This window comes from Tenrec ecaudatus, chromosome 14 (assembly GCF_050624435.1).
Source record: "Tenrec ecaudatus isolate mTenEca1 chromosome 14, mTenEca1.hap1, whole genome shotgun sequence".
Classification (NCBI taxonomy): domain Eukaryota; kingdom Metazoa; phylum Chordata; class Mammalia; order Afrosoricida; family Tenrecidae; genus Tenrec; species Tenrec ecaudatus.
The window spans coordinates 85,403,079-85,411,834 of record NC_134543.1 but is presented as its reverse complement, the minus strand read 5'-3'; the positions used below and the strand labels follow the sequence as shown (position 1 = coordinate 85,411,834).

Sequence of the window (8,756 nt, the reverse complement as noted above, 5' to 3'; positions counted from 1 at the left end):
CCCAAGCCCAGATTCCTGATCCACTGGCTTCCAGATTTTGGTCAGTGGGCAGGTGGTGGCACTGGTAATGGTGGCTGCTGGCGGCGGGAATTACAGAGCTGCTCAGGCAGAAGGAACAGCCCGCAGAACTCCCTCCCTTTTTGGCTCTGCCTTCAGCCAGCGCAGCTGCTCTTGCCTATCCTCTGGCCTTTGCCACAGGCTCCTGCAGCCATGCTGAGCACCACAGAAAACAGGCTATCAATAGGATTTTTAGTGTATGGTTCACAACAGCCTCCAAAGCACATAATGATGCATTTCACAGAACTTAAAAGAACAAAAATGGATAATACATACTTGCATACATCTTTTCTCTGGCATAAAAAGCAAAAGAGCATGTGCTTGAATATGAATGTATTATCACTATGTCACTCAAAGATCTTGGAAATTAAAGCATAATTACTGTTGAAATGAAGCTTGTTTCACTCACTGCCATCCACTTGCTTCTGCCTCATGGTGACCCTGCAGGACAAAGTAGAACTGCCCCTGGGTTTCTGAGACATTCTCCAGGAGCAGGAAGCCTCATCTTTCTCCTGAGGAGCAACTGGAGATTTCGAACTGCTGACCTTGAGGTTGGCAGCCCAACATGTAACCCCGTATGCCACCAGTTACTGAAGATTGTTAAATAACCTTTATTTTTCCTTAACACTTTAGGTGCATTTCAATGTGATTTCTATCTTTTGTCTACTTAGAATTATTCCACAATAGAACTGTTTTATAGGTTTTGTAAGGAATTTTGGGGCGCGAAACAGAACCAAAGATCCAATCGGCAAAATTTAGAAGGGTCCAAGCTGGGGAGGATCTGTACACACAGGTGCTTCAGAAGGGAGAAGGTCTTTGACCTTATCTATATGCCAAGGACGGCTAGAGTGGAGTGTGCATATCTTCAGAAAACATTCTGGCTCAGGGAGGAGCAGGCTCCAGGAATTTGAAGGTTGAGCAGGGGAGGGGGAGATCAGTGAGAGAGGGAGGTCAGTGAAAGGGAGGTCTATGAGAGGTGAATTCTGAGAGCCAAGCTGAAGGCACTGGATTCAAAATGGAGTCCCTTTTGCCAAGACCAGGCAGGTTTATTGGTTTGGTTTGGGGGCTTTGTTTTGTTTTTAAATAAATCATTTTATTGGGGGCTCTTACAGCTCTTATAACAGTCCATATATCAATTGTATCAAGCGCATTTATATATATGTTACCATTATCATTTTGGGGGGTAAATCCTTTTATAAATCTTATAACAATCCAGCATTTAATAGTATTGAGCTCACTTTTACATATGTTACCATCAACATTTTCAAAAGTTTCTTTCTACCTGAGCCCATGATAGGGCCTCATTTTTCCCTTCCGTCCCCCACCCTCCCACCCCATGAATTCTTGATCAGTTATATATTATTATTGTTATTTCATGTCTTACACTGTGTTGTCTCCCTTCACCCACCTTTCTGTTATCGTCCCCTGGGATGGGGTTGGAGGGATTTAATGTTGTTTGTAAAACAACATTTTGTTTTATTTTGTCTTTACTTAGTTCAGAAGGAGTTTTTCAAAAAGTTCCCTGGAATTATATGAACCTCTCACAGGCTTAGCTCCAGAAAGATCCAGTAATTAATTTGCAGATGTTTAAGATAGCATAGGTATTTTGCAAGACAATAACTAAATTATTTCATTCTATTTTAAATTACTTTATTGTTAAATTCATTCTAAATGTAAGGGGAGACAAAGGACAAAGGAAAGCAGAAACATAGCTTTATTGGGGGAACTCCCCATGGGATTCCTTCCTTGACCTAAGCCAACAGGTCACCCGGTAGTCAGGGCTCAGGGAGCCAGTTTTTAAAGGGGTGGTAAGGAATGTCCGCCATTTATGGATAGGGTTTGGCTACTCTGAGAATTGCTTGTAGACTCCTTGTGGCTTTCTTTGAACCTAGGAAATCTAGTTTTACTTCCTTATACCCGGTATCATATCTGGTACCGGCTGGTCTGGCTTGCTTTGAGTCTTGTGCTTTGGTCAGCCTTTTTGCCTTCCCTTTCCCGTCCAGATATTTAGCCTTCTAACTTTTTTCTCACCTTCTGTATCTTTTTTTTTTCTTTCAGGAGAGGGAGCCTTTTATTGGCTGAAGGACTACTTGAAGGGGATGAAATGCAATGAGTGGGTGGCCCGATGCAGGGCCGGCCATGCTTGACAGGCTTGTAAGTGATGGAGAACTCGCCCAGATAGTGGCCAATCATCTCCGGCTTGATCTCCACCTGGTTGTACACACCCACCATACTGCCCACCATCTCCGGGAGACTATATCTTTCATATTCATATGCGATAGCCTGGGTTCTCTAGAGTAGCAAACCCAGTGATGCTTGTCAATGAAACTATACAGAGAGCTTTATATCAAGAGATGGTTCACACAGTTGTTGGAGCTGGCAAGTTTGAGGATGTGGGTCAGATGGTAGGATGGACCTTTCTCGTGACTCAAGAAGCTATGGGAGCTGAAGACCTCAAGATTACCAGGTCACACTGTAGGCTTCTTCCTGAAAAAGGCAAATGATTCCACAGGTGACAGGTAAGAGGGCAGACTGCTCAGTTTTCAGGAGGAACATGCAATGTGACAGGCTACTGGTTCAAGTCAAATGGAGAGCCAGAGGCAGGATCCACATTAATCAAAGAGCAAGCCAATCAGGCTTTGTTAGAACATCCACATATATTTCCTGAGGAAATTCTCATTTAGTGAAATGGGAACTCATAGTAGATGTTATCCTGACTTGCTTTCCAAGTCACTCAGAACCACACAACTGGTCGAATGAGAAGCTTTATAAAAAACCGTTGACCCAGACTCAAGCCTTCTTGGTCCCAAGCACTATTCAAACTCCAGTTTATAAAGGAACAAACCACGAGTGGTGGGGTGACTTCACATCCAATCACAATTGCATGCACTGACTAGGCGGGCAGGGGATGCGGGTATTCATTATGAACATGAACAGCAGCCCGCCAAAATTTTGAATTCAGTGGTTCTGGGGATGGAAAACTGACATGTAAATAGCAAGCTTAACCCTATAACGTGACATTTTCGTAACATTTAATTAAATGTATATATTAATATATATATTGATAACTATGAAAGTAAAGAATAAAAAAAAATTTTCCCCTGAAATTAAAAATTCAGGCATTATAGGGTTAAGCAATGGGAAAATACAGAAGCGAGAGTCCGCAGGTTAGCAAATAAGCCTTAGGGGACTTCAATGGAGGTGGCTACAGTATATCAGATCTCATCACAGAGGATGTTGTTGTTAGGTGCCATTAAGTTATTCTAAGTATAGCTAGCTGCCCTCCACACAACAGAATAAAACACTGCCCAGGCCTGCAGCCGCCTCACAGTTGTTCCCTTACGTACTGAGCCCTTCTCAAGGCGACATGTCCAAAGTGCGGAAAACTAAGCCACTCCATCCTTCTTTTTTTCTTTTCTTTGTTTTTCATACTTGCTTCTAAGGAACATTCTGGCCTTCCTTCTTCCGAGACAAATCAGATGTCCTTTTGTAACAACAAAAGCCTGACTGGGGAATGATCAGGCAGCGCTCTTGCAGGACTTTTTCAAGGAAAAATGTATTAGCCAGTGACCCAGAAGAAGTAGTGTTCTGCAAGATATGGGCCCCCAATGGCAGGTGGGCATAGCTTTAATACTTAATCTGCACAAGCAAGGTAAAAGATTCTGGGATTTCCAGTGTAGATGTGATCCCTAGTAAAGGAGGAAGTGGTTGGGGGATGGGTGCATTCCAAGAATGAGGAAGTACGTGTGTTGGATGTCTTTCAGTGGTTCAAATTCCCTATAAAGGATTTCCGTACACTTTTAGCAGTCCATGGTACTGTCAATATTCTTTTCTAGCACGACAAATGCATCGAATCTTCTTCAGTCTTTATTCAGTGTCCAACTTCCGCAAGCATATGAAGCAATTGAAAATACCATAGTTTAGTTCCGACACACCTTAGTAACACCTTTGCTTTTCAGTACTCTAGAGAGGTCTTGTGCAGCAGATTTACCCAATGCAATTTGTCCTCTGATCTCTTGACTGCTGCTTCCATGAGCATTGATTGTGGACCCACACAAGGCAAAGTACTTGACAACTTCAACCTTTCCTCCAGTTAGCACGATTCTACCAATTGGTCCAGTTATGAGCATTTTGGTTTTTACATTGAGTCATAGTCTATACTGAAGGCTGCAATCCTTGATCTTCACCAGTAAGTGCTTCAAGTCTTCTTCACTTTCAGCAAGCAAGCTTGTGCCATCTGCATCTCTCAGGTTGTTAGTAAGGCTTCGTCCAATCCTGATGCCACATTCTTCTTCACATACCCCACTTTCCTGATGATTTGCTCAGCGCACAGATGGAATAAGTATGGTGTGAGGATATAACCCTGAGGCTCACTTTTCCTGATTTTAAATCATGCTGTACTCCCTTGTTCTGTTCACACAACTACCTCTTGATCCTTGTACAAGTTCCCAATGAGCATAATCAAGTGTTCTCATAGTTCCGTTCATCTCAAGGTTGTCCGTAGTTTGCTATGATCCACACAGTTGAATGTCTTGGCATAGTCAATAAAACACAAGTAAACAGCTTTCTGGTATTCACTGTTTTCAGCCAAAATCTATCTGATATCAGTAGTGATATCCCTTGTTCCAAATCCTCTTCCAAATTCATCCGAACCTCAGGCAGCACCCTCTCAATGTACTATTGCAATGTAGTCAACCAGGGGACATGAGAGCATCTTACCTGGCAAACCACTAAGAGTCATGGCCCAGCCTAGGAAACACACAACCAAAACCAAACCTACTGTTAGCAAGTTGATCAACCTTAGCGCACCTACATACCCTATATAGTGCTTCTAAGAGGGTATTGCCTGTAACATTTATACAAAATTTTTTTTTGTTTTCTTTTTTTTCAGTCTTGGACTAACCAGCTACTTTTTTGATAAAATTACTATTTCCTCTAAACCAAGGACACTTTATATATCTAATTTAACTTAAGCTACTTAAAAACTTTTTAATTTTTTTTTTACTTTAAGGGGAGAGTGTGAACCCAGTCCCCCACTACCACAAATTATGCAGCCGAGTTTCCCACATTTGGGGAAAGCGCCGAGGTCAGCACATCCGGAGTGCAATGGACAAGCCTTGCCCTGGGTAAACCACCTTCGTGATCATGGTATCTCCCCTGCCGGGTAAGTATAAAAACTTTTTTCTTAAGATTTTCTTTTAAGGTAAATAAAATGTAAAAGTCTTTGTCATATTAATTTATTTTTATTGGTTCATGGGGATTTATGGCTTTAAAAAAATTTTATTAATCATTTTATTGGGAGTTCTTAAAGAAATCATAACATTTCATAGTTCAATCACATCAAGCAGTATTGTAAAATTGCTACCACAATCAGTTTTGAAACATTTTCTTTCTTCTTGAACATCTTGATATCAGCTCCCCTTTATCCCTCCCTCCCCCAGTTTTTAAGGCTATTTTAAAAGTGCATACTTCTCATTAAACCAATCAATATATATATTTAAATGTCTAATTTAATAATACTATCCCAAGGTAGGAAATTATTATATTTTCATAATTCCATCTATTGCATAGATTCTTTAGATAAATAGTTGAGAATAATCTGTTTTTAAGACCTTTGTATATATTAAGTCACTGCTTTAAGTGTTACTTTAAATTCAATTTTTATCAAATTTTTCCTCATTGTGGCTGTGGTAGTTATATAATTGTCAATTTATGAGGATTATGAGTGAAGGGGTGGAGTCTAGTCTGTCAATTGGATCATAGTCAATGAGGTGTCTGTGTAGGCATAGCCTTCTGAGAATTCTGGGAAATCTGGTATTTCCTCCTTGCAGGTGGGAGGCTCTCTGCTCACACCCTGGGAGACATAGCAGCTGACAAGACACATGGGCCCACCCTGATGCAGAGACCCCTGCCAGTGCTGAGATGTTTCCAGTGACACTGGATCCAAAGACTTTCTAACCACTGGCTTGTGATCTTCTACATTCAGTATCATTTCATGTGTTTCGTGAGTCTGAAGAGAATTTTATAGATGGGCATCGGACATATGGGCTAATATCAGACTTATGGACTTGATCTGGACTGGGCTGGGATGTTTTCTCAATGTTTAATTGCTCTTGTATATAAATCTCTTTCTTATACACATATATGTGTCCATGGATTTGTTTCTCTAGTCTACCCAGACTAACACAGTGGCTATTAAAAGTGTCAATTGGAAGACAAGTGCAAAGAGAAGCTTTTCTAAGGCTTAAAAGACTGCCACAGGAGAAGCAACAAAACGCACATGGAAGAAACACAACAGCCTGTGATCACGAGGTGTCGATGGGATCAGATAAGAGATATCAAAGACTCAGAACAAAAAATCATATCAATGTGAATGAGGGGGAGGGTGGAGTGGAGACCCAAAGTCCATCTATAGGCAATTGGACATCTTCTTATAGAAGGGTCACAAGGAAGAGACAAGCCTGTCAGGGTGCAGTATAGCACCAATGAAAACATACAACTTTCCTCTAGTTCTTTAATGCTCCCCCACCCACTAACATGACCCCAATTCTACCTTACAAATTCAGCTCGACCAGAGCATGCACACAGATACAGATAAGAGCTTGCAATACAGGAATCCAGGACAGATAAACCCCTCAGGACCAATAATGAGAGTAGGGATACCAGGAGGTTATGGGGCAGATGGGGGGAAGAAGGGGAAACCGATTACAATTATCTACATATAACCCCCTCCCAGTGTGATGGACAACAGAAAAATGGGTGAAGGGAGACAACAGTCAGTGTAAGACAAGAAAAAAAAATTTTTTTTAATTATCAAGGGATCATGAGGGAGGGAGGGTGGAAGAGAGGGGAAAATGAACTAATTAATACCAAGGGCTCAAGTAGAAAGAAAATGTCTTGAGAATGATGATGGCAACATTTGTACAAATGTGCTTGACACAATGGATGGATGGATGAATTGTGATAAAAGCTTTAAGAGCCCCTGATAAATTACATTTTTTAATGGAACTGTGAAAAAGGAAAAAGAAAAAGACTGTCACATAAAGAACAAACAAAACCAGTAACTGCTAGTCAACTTTCAGAGACAAGAAACTCAAACATAAAAGACAAGAAAATCACATGAATCCATTAGTTGGCGAGGACAGCTTTAAACTGGGCTTACGTGGGGTGAAGTCAAAAAGTATTACTACAAATCTTTACTACAAGAATATCAAAAGGTGACGTTATTGTTTCCCTTCTCAGCATCCCCCCATCTAGGTCTGTACCTTCTGACCCCGGTGTTTCCATCTCTGTAAGCAAGCTTTCCCCAAAGGAGCCTGCCTCTTCACTTGATGCCACATCAAAATGGCAGTTTTGTATTCACAAGAGACTCAAAGTATATTCCTTAATGATTTTTTAAAGTGGAAAATGAAAAAACAATTATATTCCTTTTAAATGTTCTTTGAGTTTGGGGAACAAGAAGAAGCGTGAAGGGCAAGAGCAGGCACACAGGGTTGACGGGGTAGGATTTGCCCAGCAAATTCTCATGGCTCTTGCTACCCTCAAAGACTGGTAAATAGTGGACAGTTCCACAGGACAACTCTGTTGGCTGTTTTCCCACCAATTCGGTTTTCCATTTTATTAATATTTTTCATAATAAGCCCATGTAATCATCCCATGTCCTTTAAGAAAATCTATCAAGAATTACCCCTTTGCAAACCCCCAAAATAGTCACCATGACTTTCTGTGCTGAATTTTCACTTAACTGCTCCAGCAGAATCCCTCAGAAATTACTCTTTGGGTTGGACTTTGTTTATTTAAGGCACCCAAATTAAACTAACAGGCATATTACTAAGAAAATTTGTCTACAATCATCCATTGATCTCAGAGGTATGTTTTAAAACATTTTGTTTGGAATAAGCCTAGTTTTGTATGAACTGGAATGATAGCAGCAATACTTTTGACTTACCACAGTACCAAACATATGCATTGGTTTCTGAAAATGTATATAACAGTTTTTGCATATGATTATTTATTTGCATGTAATAATTCTTGGCAGTGGCCAATCTTCTACAATTCCTTCCTAACAAACATGGAACCTGGTTTCATTTATTCTGACTTTAATTCATTCTGTTAGCTAAATACATAGTCTCTAAATTTAAACATACTGTGTTAGGCCTGATTGACTAGAGAAACAAATCCAGAGACCCTCATATATGTATCAGAAAGAGCTTGATATCAAAGAGTATTATATATTAATAAAACATCCCAGCCAAGTCCAGATCAAGTCTATAAGCCCTATACTAGTGCATAAATCACTCTTCAGATTCACTGTCACATCCAATGATGCAAAATGCAGGAAGCTCACAAGCCAGTGGGTACAAAGTCTTGTGGATCAAAAGGGAGGGGTGGGGGGAAACACATTTCCAGGGCTCTGGCTGCCATCAGCGTGGCTCCATGTGGCTTGTCAACAGGAAAAAAACAAGGCAGAGAGAGAGTGGAAGTTCCCAGAATCCTCATGAGAAGACTACGCCCACACGAAGGTATCATCAGGCTGTGACCTGATTGACAGGCTAGACTCCAACCCTTACCGTAGAAAAAAATACATTCAGTCGCAGCATTAGTTCCTGGTAAGGGAGCGCATATTCCACAATTTTTAGTGCATTATTGTGTGGAACATGGTTTGTTTCAAAATGATGCACTATTTCTAATCATTTGTT

At 40.7% G+C, this 8,756-nt stretch overlaps 1 non-coding gene across 1 annotated transcript; it reads right to left on the bottom strand.

Annotated features, from left to right (window-relative positions):
• Nucleotides 1–5,065: 5,065 nt before the first annotated feature.
• Nucleotides 5,066–5,229, bottom strand: LOC142427210 (U1 spliceosomal RNA). The gene has a single exon (XR_012780021.1). It is a non-coding gene; the product is annotated as a U1 spliceosomal RNA (small nuclear RNA).
• Nucleotides 5,230–8,756: the final 3,527 nt, after the last annotated feature.